Source organism: Salvelinus sp. IW2-2015, linkage group LG3 (assembly GCF_002910315.2).
Source record: "Salvelinus sp. IW2-2015 linkage group LG3, ASM291031v2, whole genome shotgun sequence".
Classification (NCBI taxonomy): Eukaryota; Metazoa; Chordata; class Actinopteri; order Salmoniformes; family Salmonidae; genus Salvelinus; species Salvelinus sp. IW2-2015.
Window position 1 is genome coordinate 34,652,897 of NC_036840.1, and position 10,755 is coordinate 34,663,651.

Sequence of the window (10,755 nt, forward strand, 5' to 3'; positions counted from 1 at the left end):
CACACACACACTTATATGTCTTCCTCCCATCCTAACAGAATGGTAACACAGCTCTGGCCATCGCCCGGCGACTTGGCTACATCTCGGTGGTAGACACACTCAAGGTTGTCACCGAGGAGATCATTACCTCGACAACCGTGAGTCATTCAACTATCTCAGTCCAACAGCCCTTCACGTCTTGTCTGAAATCACAGTATTTACACATGGTGTTTATTTAGCCTGTGAGGGGCAAATCCTAACTTCYACTTGAGTTGAATTTTCACTTAATTTTGCGTTAATGTCAATAGTAGACTAAGTGACAATTTGACTTAAGTTAAATGTAGCATTCGTCCCTCAAATTGTAATGGGATTTGTCTGTTTATGTCGTCTAGACGGTGACAGAGAAACACAAGATGAACGTTCCTGAGACCATGACTGAAGTCCTGGATGTCTCTGATGAGGAGGGTGAGTTTGACACTTGATCCAGTCACTAGCCGTCTGTATATGACCAGCACCATATATAAAGACAGTTATTCTAAACTTCAGTCTATTTATGTGGTTGATTTAGTGGTTTGACCAACTAGCACCTCAGTAAGCCTGACTTCAAACCCTGTCCCAGTTTCCCTGTACACTCKTAGAAAAAAGGTGCTATCTAGAACCTAAAATGGTTCTTCAGCTATTCCCATAGGAGAACCCTTTGAAGAACCCTTTTTSATTCCAGGTAGAACCCTTTTGGTTCCAGGTAGAACCCTTTTGKGTTCCAGGAAGAACCCTTTCCACAGAGGCTTATACATGGATCCCAAAAGGGTTCTACCTGGAACCAAAAATGGTTCTCCTGTGGCGACAGCCAAAGACACCCTTTTTTATAAGAGGGTAGACATCTCATTTAGCCTGCCCCAAGTCCTTCCCGTTTCTCCATAGCCCAATCCTAGTGTGTGTTGGTTGTGGTCGGCTAGTTTCTCACTGTACTGTACACTGTACAGGCCTGCAGACTGTACCCACAGGGCTGAAACAGAATGAGGATGCTGTTCTGTCAGATGACTCCATGGATTTAGAAGGTACACCGTGTCAAGGTTGCCGTGGTGAATGCTATTGACGAGTGTGTGGCGGTTTGTTGTCGTCGTGGTAATTCGCATGGTGTGAGATTCCTCTGCAATGGTTGTGTATAACAAGCTGTTATGGATGCGGCTTAGAGTATATACTTGAACCTGCACCAACCTCAACCACTGTTGGTAGGGGGTTTTGATTCGAACACAGKGCGGTGAAATCAAGATTGTGATATACACATTTAGGGCCACTAGTCTAAATGGGAAATACTGGATATCATTGCGAAAAGCATTAGTGTGGACAACAAACTACACRGATACTAATGATGTCTGTGTCCCATTGAATGTTAATGCGACAGTGATTTTGTTTTGAAACGCTCCTTGATAATCAGCTAGGGGAAGCAGGGGTTTGAAAAGCGTTTAAATATTCAGATCCACCATGCTCTGAGCCCTTAATAAATGCTACCCCGTAGAGTGTGTCATTAAACTTCTAGCAAAAAGACACTTGTTTTGCTCTAGGACGCCCACAGGCCTCACAYGACTCGTCTGAAGGTCCCTGGTACCAGTTGAAAAAAATAATGGAAGTATATATGGAGACTGTTTAATGCCAAAAAGATGGGGTTAAATACAAAAAGCTTGTCCGTAAACAAACCTGGAAGATAGTTTCACCCTAAGCAATTTCAAATCCCCACTCTGAAATGCTGTGAACTCATATGAGATCTCACATGCCATGGCCCGGAGAGCCTGAATTACAGTATGTAGGCTGGGGAGAAGTGTGAAATGAAGCAAGACAATTTCCCAGGACATAGACATATCTGATATGTGCAGAAAGCTTAAATTCTTGTTAATCTAACTACACTGTCCAATTTACAGTAGCTATTACAGTGAAAGAATACCATGCTATTGTTTGAGGAGAGTACACATTTTCTGAACTTGAAAATGTATTAATAACCCAATTAGGCACATTTCGGCAGACTTGATACAACATTTTGAACAGAAATGCAATGGTTCATTGGATCAGTCTAGAACTTTGCACATACACTGCTGCCATCTATTGGCCAAAATCTAAATTGTGCCTAAGCTGGAATAATACAGTGTGGCCTTTCTCTTGCATTTCAAAGATGATGAAAAGAAAATGAAAAGAAAAACGTATGTTTYTTTCTTTGTATTATCTTTTACCAGATCTAATGTGTTTTATTCTCCTACATTCATTTCACATTTCCACAAACTTCAAGGCGTTTCCYTTCAAATGGTATCAAGAATATGCATATCCTTGCTTCAGGTCCTGAGCTACAGGCAGTTAGATTTGGGAAAGTCATTTTAGGCAAAAATTGAAAAAAAGGGTCCGATCCTCAATCCCCTAAGCATGTTGGCATAATAAAAAAAATCCCCATGAAAATCTGTCAGTTTAAGCTAGAGATGTCTTTTTTTTGCATCGGATGTGTCTGAATCCACCCCCTATGTCGGTGAAAGGTAACAGCACTAGAGCGGTGTTTGTCAGACCATGAGACATCCTGAAAATCGTTCTTGTCACAAAATCGGCTGTGGCGTCTGACCGGTTTGGTCTATAAACTATTAGCCCTCTATGGAAAGATGAGACTATCACGAACATGTACATGTTGGTTGTTTTGCTCTTGGACGCCCACAGGCCTCACAAGACTCGTCTGAAGGTCCCTGGTACCAGTTGAAAAAAATGTATGGAAGTACAGCTGAGTCGGAAGTTTACATACACTTAGGTTGGAGTCATTAAAACTCGTTTTTCAACCACTCCAACAATGTCTTGTTAACAAACTATAGTTTTGGCAAGTAGGTTAGGAACATCTACTTTGTGCATGATACAAGTCATTTTTCCAACAATTGTTCACAGACAGATTATTTCACTTATAATTCCACTGTATCACAATTCCAGTGGGTCAGAAGTTTACATACACTAAGTTGACTGTGCCTTTAAACAGTTTGGAAAATTCCAGAAAATTATGTCTGGCTTTAGAAGCTTCTGATGGCTAATTGACATCATTTGAGTCAATTGGAGGTGTACCTGTGGATGTATTTCAAGGCCTACATTCAAACTCAGTGCCTCTTTGCTTGACATCATGGGAAATCAAAGAAATCAGCCAAGACCTCAGAAAAAAAATAGTAGACCTCCACAAGTCTGGTTCATCCTTGGGACAATTTCCAAATGCCTGAAGGTACCACGCTCATCTGTACAAACAATAGTATGCAAGTATAAACACCATGGGACCATGCAGCCGTCATACCGCTCAGGAAGGAGAGGCGTTCTGTCTCCTAGAGATTTAATGTATTTTGGTGCAAAAAGAGCAAACAATCCCAGAACAACAGCAAAGGACCTTGTGAAGATGCTGGCAGAAACGGGTACAAAAAGTATCTATATCCACAGTAAAACGAGTCCTATTCGACATAACCCGAAAGGCCGCTCAGCAAGGATGAAGTCACTGCTCCAAACCGCCATAAAAAAGCCAGACTACGGTTTGCAACTGCACATGGGGACAAAGATCGTACTTTTTGGAGAGATGTCCACTGGTCTGATGAAACAAAAATATTACTTTTTTGGCCATAATGACCATCGTTATGTATGGAGGAAAAAGGAGGAGCTTGCAAGCCGAAGAACACCATCCCAACCATGAAGCACAGGGGTGGCAGCATCATGTTGTTGGGTGTGCTTTGCTGCAGGAGGGACTGGTGTACATCACAAAATAGATGCATCAAGAGGCAGGAAAATTATGTGGATATATTGAAGCACATCTCAAGGCATCAGTCAGAAGTTTAAGGCTTGGTCACAAATGGCGGTGCAATGGTGTGGCAGTCAAACAGCATGTGTGAGCAAGGAGGCCTCACAACCTGACTCAGTTTCACATCTCTGTCAGGGGATAGGTGCCAAATTCATTCATTTTATGGTGGGAAGCTTGTGGAAGGCTACCCAAAACGTTTGACCCAAGTTAAAACATTTTAAAGGAATGCTACAAATACTAATTGAATGTATGTAAACTTCTGACTCACTGGGAATGTGATGAAAGAAATAAAAGTGAAGTAAATATTCTCTGTACTATTATTCTGACATTTCACATTCTTGAAATAAAGTGGTGATCCTAACTGACCAAGACAGGGAATTTTTACTAGGATTAAATGTCAGGAATTGTGAAAAAACTGAGTTTAAATGTATTTGGCTAAGGTGTATGTAAACTTCCGACTTCAACTGTACACTACGTTCAAAAGTTTGGGGTCGCTTAGAAGTGTCCTTGTTTTTGAAAGGAAAGCATATTTTTGTCCATTAAAACATCAAATTGGATCAGAAAATAGTGTAGACATTGTTAATGTTGTCAATGACTATTGTAGCCAGAAATGGCAGATTTTTAATGGAATAATCTACATAGGCGTACAGAGGGCCCATTATCAGCAACCATCACTCCTGTCTTCCCAATGGCACATTGTGTTAGCTAATCTAAGTTTATCTTTTAAAAGTCTAGTTGATCATTAGAAAACCATTTTGCAATTATGTTAGCACAGCTGAAACTGTTGTTCTGATTAAAGAAGCAATAAAACTGGCCTTCTTTAGAAGATATATGGCTTCAAAAAGGGCCAGAAACAAAAACTTTTCTTCTGAAACTCGTCAGTCTATTCTTGTTCTGAAAAATTAAGGCTATTCCTTGCGAGAAATTGCCAGAAACTGAAGATCTCATACAACGCTGTGTACTACTCCCTTCACGAACAGCGCAATCTGCCTCTAACCAGAATAGAAAGAGTGGGAGGCCCCAGTGCACTACTGAGCAAGAGGGCAAGTACATTAGAGTGTCTAGTTTGAGAAACAGATGCCTCAGAAGTCCTCAACTGGCAGCTTCATTAAATAGTACCCGCAAAACACCAGTCTCAACGTCAACAGTGAGAGGGCGACTCCGGGATGTTGTCTTCTTTAGGCAGAGTTGCAAAGAAAAAGCCATATCTCAGACAGGCCAATAAAAAGAAAAGATTGAGATGGGCAAAAGAACATAGACACTGGACAGAGAACTATGCCTAGAAGGCCAGCATCCCGGAGTTGCCTCTTCACTGTTGACGTTGAGACTGGTGTTTTGCGGGTACTATTTAATGAAGCTGCCAGTTGAAGACTTGTGAGGCGTCTGTTTCTCAAACTAGATGTACTTGTCCTCTTGCTTAGTTGTGCACCGGGACCTCCCACTGCTCTTTCTATTCTGGTTAGAGACAGTTTGCGCTGTTCTGTGGAGGGAGTAGAACACTCTTCCAGGCTCTCACGCTTCGAACACACCGACAGCGTCGTTGCGCAAAATAGTATGCAGCTTCATCTGGATATGTATATAACCATTTCTGTCACGCCGTCTATGCATACAGTTTGACGCATACGTTCGATAAATCCAACATATGCACCACATCGAACGCACTGCAACTGCCTCTGCAACGCAGTGCTGCAAGGCAAACACAGCGTTTCATTGGAAATTAATGTAATTCTGGTGTACCAAAATGCCATGACGCTGTCGGTGTGTTCGAAGTGTTAGAGTTTGTGCGTTTATGGCCAAACAGTCACCTCATAACACCTCAAACAGTCACCTCATAACACCTCAAACAGTCACCTCATAACACCTCATTACAGATATGGACAATTTGTCTTTTACCTGGCTCCTCCGGTTGTGCAGTGAATTCACTTTCTTTCTGGAAGGAAATATTGTATTATATAGGTGGAGTGGTTGGCGGTCACTTTTGTGGAAAAAAAGCCACACCTCATTAATCTAGTTGTGTTTTGGAAGCTGTCAGACGAGGATTGGGTTTGGTTTGGTTGTTCCAACTGACATTTCTTGATATTGGGTGTGTTGTTAATGAACGTTGCTTTGTGGGTCTATATTTGCACCACTTGTCTGATAGTTAGACTAAGAGTATTACTTACTCTTACAGTTGTTGTGCTAATCCTAGTGATAGCACCTAGTATTGAGTTTGAGTCACCCTCTAGATGAATGAGTTCATATTGTACCTCCTTTCCTTTTGTTTAGTTTATTTTGAACTCTCCCTTCTCCAGACAGCGGTTATGCTATTGACACAGGACATCTCTCTCTGCCTACAGGCAGTGGTTATGCTATTGACACAGGACATCTCTCTCTGCCTACAGGCAGCGGTTATGCTATTGACACAGGAACATCTCTCTCTGCCTACAGGCAGACGTTATGCTATTGACACAGGAACATCTCTCTCTGCCTACAGGCAGTGGTTATGCTATTGACACAGGAACATCTCTCTCTGCCTACAGGCAGTGGTTNACATCTCTCTCTGCCTACAGGCAGTGGTTATGCTATTGACACAGGGACATCTCTACTTGCCTCTCTGCCTCACTTGTTCTGTCAGCCTATCCTACAGTATGCTACCAGCTGTACGCTAAGGGCTGTATACCCTTTTCAAACTATGCTGCCAACTTGAACGGTACTGTACTGGCTCAGGCAATTTCGTTTCACACTGTCCTTTCCAGTTCATTTCCGCTAAATTTGTTGGGGTTTTGGATGGCCAGCTCGGCTCAGTTTGGTTCAGGTCTGTATTGTGAAAAGGGTATTATTGATTCTGCCCCCTGCTGTTCAGTAGKGGTAACAGCAGCAGTAGAGCTCTAKAACGTGGACACAAGACAGTTATGACCTCTGTGTCTCCAAGCTCATCTGTAGTGTTTACAAGCGCTTTTATGTGATGATGAAGAGGGAGGATGATCGTGTATGAATGGTTGTGTGTCTGTACGTGTGTAACTCAACCTCATGTCAGTTTGATTGTGCACATTCACATCCCAGGTAAGTGCTCGCGCCTGCGTAGTTACTCCTGCTGAGCGCACACCAAATCACAATGTCCCCTTCCCCAGAATGATCCGATCATCTTCCATGGTCCTCACCCATTTGCTCTCCCTCTCTTTCTTTCATTCTTTCTTTCTTTCTCTCTTTCTTTCTCTCTCTCTCTCTCTCTTGCTCTCTCTCTCTCTATTTCTCTCTCTTGCTCTCTCTCTGTCTCTATCTCTCTCTCTCCCAGGTGATGACACTATGACAGGGGACGGAGGGGAGTATCTGAGGGCAGAGGACCTGAGGGAGCTGGGGGATGACTCCCTGCCTGGACAGTACCTGGATGGGATGAACTACCTGCGCTTTAGCCTGGAGGGCGGACGCTCTGACAGGTAGTCTGTACACATACCTATTGTAGAGGAGAAGGGTGTGTTTGTGTGGGGGAGAGGTGTGTATGAATGCTCCAATATGTCTGATGCTCTTTCACTCATTTCTTCTCCTTCCTGCCATGCTTACGTAGTCGAATCCAAAGGTATGTGCAAACATTGCTTGTCTCTTTATGCTATGGTTTCTCTATGGCAGGGTTCCCTAATAGATGGCCCGCTTATTGGCCCCCCTACTTTTCTGAGCAAAACAAAACAGTAGTTGGACATTAAAGACTGTAAAATCACCAGTAAATCAGCTCAAAGKTATTATCGCCTTCCATTCCTTCATTTTAGAGTACTACTTGTGCCATGTCTGATGGTTAGATTATTGCCGAATTGGGTGGTGAACAGTGTTTTAGCTGTGTGTGATTTTTCCATGGCTACCAACCTCACATTCTCCTCCTCTCCTCAGTTTGGACAGGTCCTACACTCCCAGTCACCACGGTTACTACTCTCCCAAACAGGACAGCCTGATGGACGAGATGTTAACCGGCCAAAACGTAAGTAAAGTGTTCAACATTTTACATATACTGCACCAAAACATGCTGTACTGTGCATTCTACAGTATGGCTTGCATTGCCCAATCCATTTGTTCAGAACAGAATATACACTGAGTGTACAAAACATTAGGAACAGTTCCTAATATTGAGTTGCACCCCCCCCCATGCTCTTGTTCCTTTTTATCCCCGCAGACGGTCATGTGTTCTTGTAGACCTATGTTTGTTTATGTTAAGACGCTAGCAGTGTCCTGACCTATATACGCTAAAACGCAGGCATAAGTGGTCTGACATAGGACGCATGTCAAAGCGGGACTGTAAGTGTCCTGACCTACCTGGGCAGTCTCAACGGCAGTCTGACTAACGCGGCATTGTCTGACCTGGCTGTGTCTGACCTTACGGCTACGCTGCAGTGGTCTGACCTAACGCGGCAGTGTCTGACCTAACGCTGCAGTGTCTTGACCTAACGCTGGCAGTGTCTGACCTAACGCGGCAGTGTCCTGACCTAACACTACCAGTGTCCCTGACCTAACGCGGCAGTGTCTGACTATATGACAGCTACGCTGCAGTGTCTGACCTAACGCCTGAGTGGTCTGACCTAACCGCTACGCTTGCAGTGCGACTAGTGCTGACCTAACTAGCGGTACGCGCTGTCTGACCTAACACTGCAATGCATTCTTGTGTTCAAATGCATGGTTTGCGCAGTGGTAGGTCAAGTCCCTAACAAGCGTGTCTTTGTTGCGTGCCAGGTGTCGTCTCTTGCCAGGGAAAATGAGAAGGACTCGTACCGTCTGAGCTGGGGCACAGAAACCTGGAAATGTGGCACTGTCTTCCAGCCCCGTCCACTCTGGGTAGGTACCGCGGGGGCAAGCAGGCAGGCACAGAAAGCGTTCGGTTTGGACTATCAAAATAGTCAAAAACCTTATTTTGGTGCAAAAGGTGCAACAGTTATCTGATCTAACCCATCATGCGTACTGGTCTCCTTTGAGCCCAATGTGTTCAGCCCCTCAAGCAGGACTAGAGCAGTGGTGGGTCCAGGTACCTCAAGCAGGACTAGAGCAGTGGTGGGTCCAGGTACCTCAAGCAGCACTAGAGCAGTGGGTGGGTCCAGGTACCTCAAGCAGCACTAGAGCAGTGGTGGGTCCAGGTACCTAAGCAACACTAGAGCAGTGGTGGGTCAGGTACCTCAAGCAGCACTAGAGCAGTGGTGGGTCCAGGTACTCAAGCAGCACTAGAGCAGTGGTGGGTCCAGGTACCTCAAGCAGCACTAGAGCAGTGGTGGGTCAGGTACCTCAAGCAGCACTACAGCAGTGGTGGGTCCAGGTACCTCAAGCAGCACTAAGCAGGGGTGGGTCCAGGTACCTCAAGCAACACTAGAGCAGTGGTGGTCCAGGTACCTCAAGCAGCACTAAGCAGTGTGGGTCAAGGTACTCAGCCACACTAGAGCAGTGGTGGGTCCAGGTACCTCAAGCAACACTAGAGCAGGTGGGTGGTCCAGGTACCTCAAGCAGCACTAGAAGCAGTGGTGTTCCAGGACCTCAAGCAGCAACTAGAGCAGTGGTGGGTCCAGGTACCTCAAGACACTAGAGCAGTGGTGGTCAGGTACCTCAAGCAGCACTAGAGCAGGGTGGGTCCAGGTACCTCAAGCAGCACTAGAGCGGTGGTGGGTCCAGGTACCTAAGCAGCACTACAGCAGTGGTGGGTCCAGGTACCTCAGCAGCACTAAGCAGTGGTGGGTCCAGGTACCTCAACAGCACTAGAGCAGTGGTGGGTCCAGGTACCTCAAGCAGCACTAAGCAGTGGTGGGTCCAGGTACCTCAAGCAGCACTACAGCAGTGGTGGGTCCGGGTACCTCAAGCAGCACTAAGCAGTGTGGGTCCAGGTACCTCAAGCAGCACTAAGCAGTGGTGGGTCCAGGTACCTCAAGCAGCACTAGAGCGTGGTGGGTCCAGGTACCTCAAGCAGCACTAGAAGCAGGGTCCGGTAACCTCAAGCAAGCACTAGAGCAGTGGTGGTCCAGGTACCTCAAGCAGCACTAGAGCAGTGGTGGGTCCAGGTACCTCAAGCAGCACTAGAGCAGTGGTGGGTCCAGGTACTTCAAGCAAGCACTAGAGCAGTGGTGGGTCCAGGTACCTCAAGCAGCACTAGAGCAGTGGGGTCCAGGTACCTCAAGCAGCACTACAGAAGTGGTGGGTCAGGTACCTCAAGCAGCACTACAGCGGGGGGTCCAGGTACCTCAAGTCGAGATGCGTTGATTTTTGGAGAGTTTTGAGAAAAGATTTACAACCTTTTGTAATCCCACTCTAACCTCATCTGTTAAGCGGCTTTGGGTGATAACACTATGAAGAGCAGTAATGAACAATGTTAGGGCTTATTATAGACCTATTAGTGTAATGCATTGTGATATGAAGATATCCTGTTGTCCTCAGGCTAGCTCTCTGCTCTCTCTGCCACACTAATTGGTAACAATAAGGAAAGATAATCCCTCTTAGTTATAAATTGTAGAAATCCACTAATGTTGGGCCACTGAGTATGTCTCTAAGTACTGGTATAGGACAAGCAATATGACAAACACGTATATCCCTATCTATCTTCTATCTATCTATCTATCTATCTATCTATCTATCTATCTATTATCTACTATCTATCTATTTTCTATCTATTCATCATATCTATCTATCTATCTATCTATCATATCTATCTATCTATCTATCTCTCGCTGTCTGTCTTTCTTGCTCTTCGCGCTCTCTCTCTTCTCTCTCTCTCTCTCTCTCTTCTCCTTCTGTCTATCGGGTCTCTGTTCTGTTTTCAGACGTTCCTCTCCGTGCCATGATCATGGCGACAGCAGGTGATCTACTGCACCTTGGTTTCTTCCTCTTCATCCTCCTCTTCCTCCTCCTTTCACAGTGTGCTCTCCTTCTGGGAGAGAGAGAGAGAGTGTGTGTTGTGTGTGTGTGTGTGTGTGTGTGTGTGTGTGTGTGTGTGTGTGTGTGTGTGTGTGTGTGTGTGTGTGGTGGGTGTGTGTGTGTGTGTG

The 10,755-nt window shown here is 45.1% G+C and overlaps 1 pseudogene; it reads left to right on the forward strand.

Annotated features, from left to right (window-relative positions):
- LOC111980852 (ankyrin-2-like) overlaps positions 1–10,755 on the forward strand; it is a 371,288-nt pseudogene that overhangs the window by 307,032 nt on the left and 53,501 nt on the right.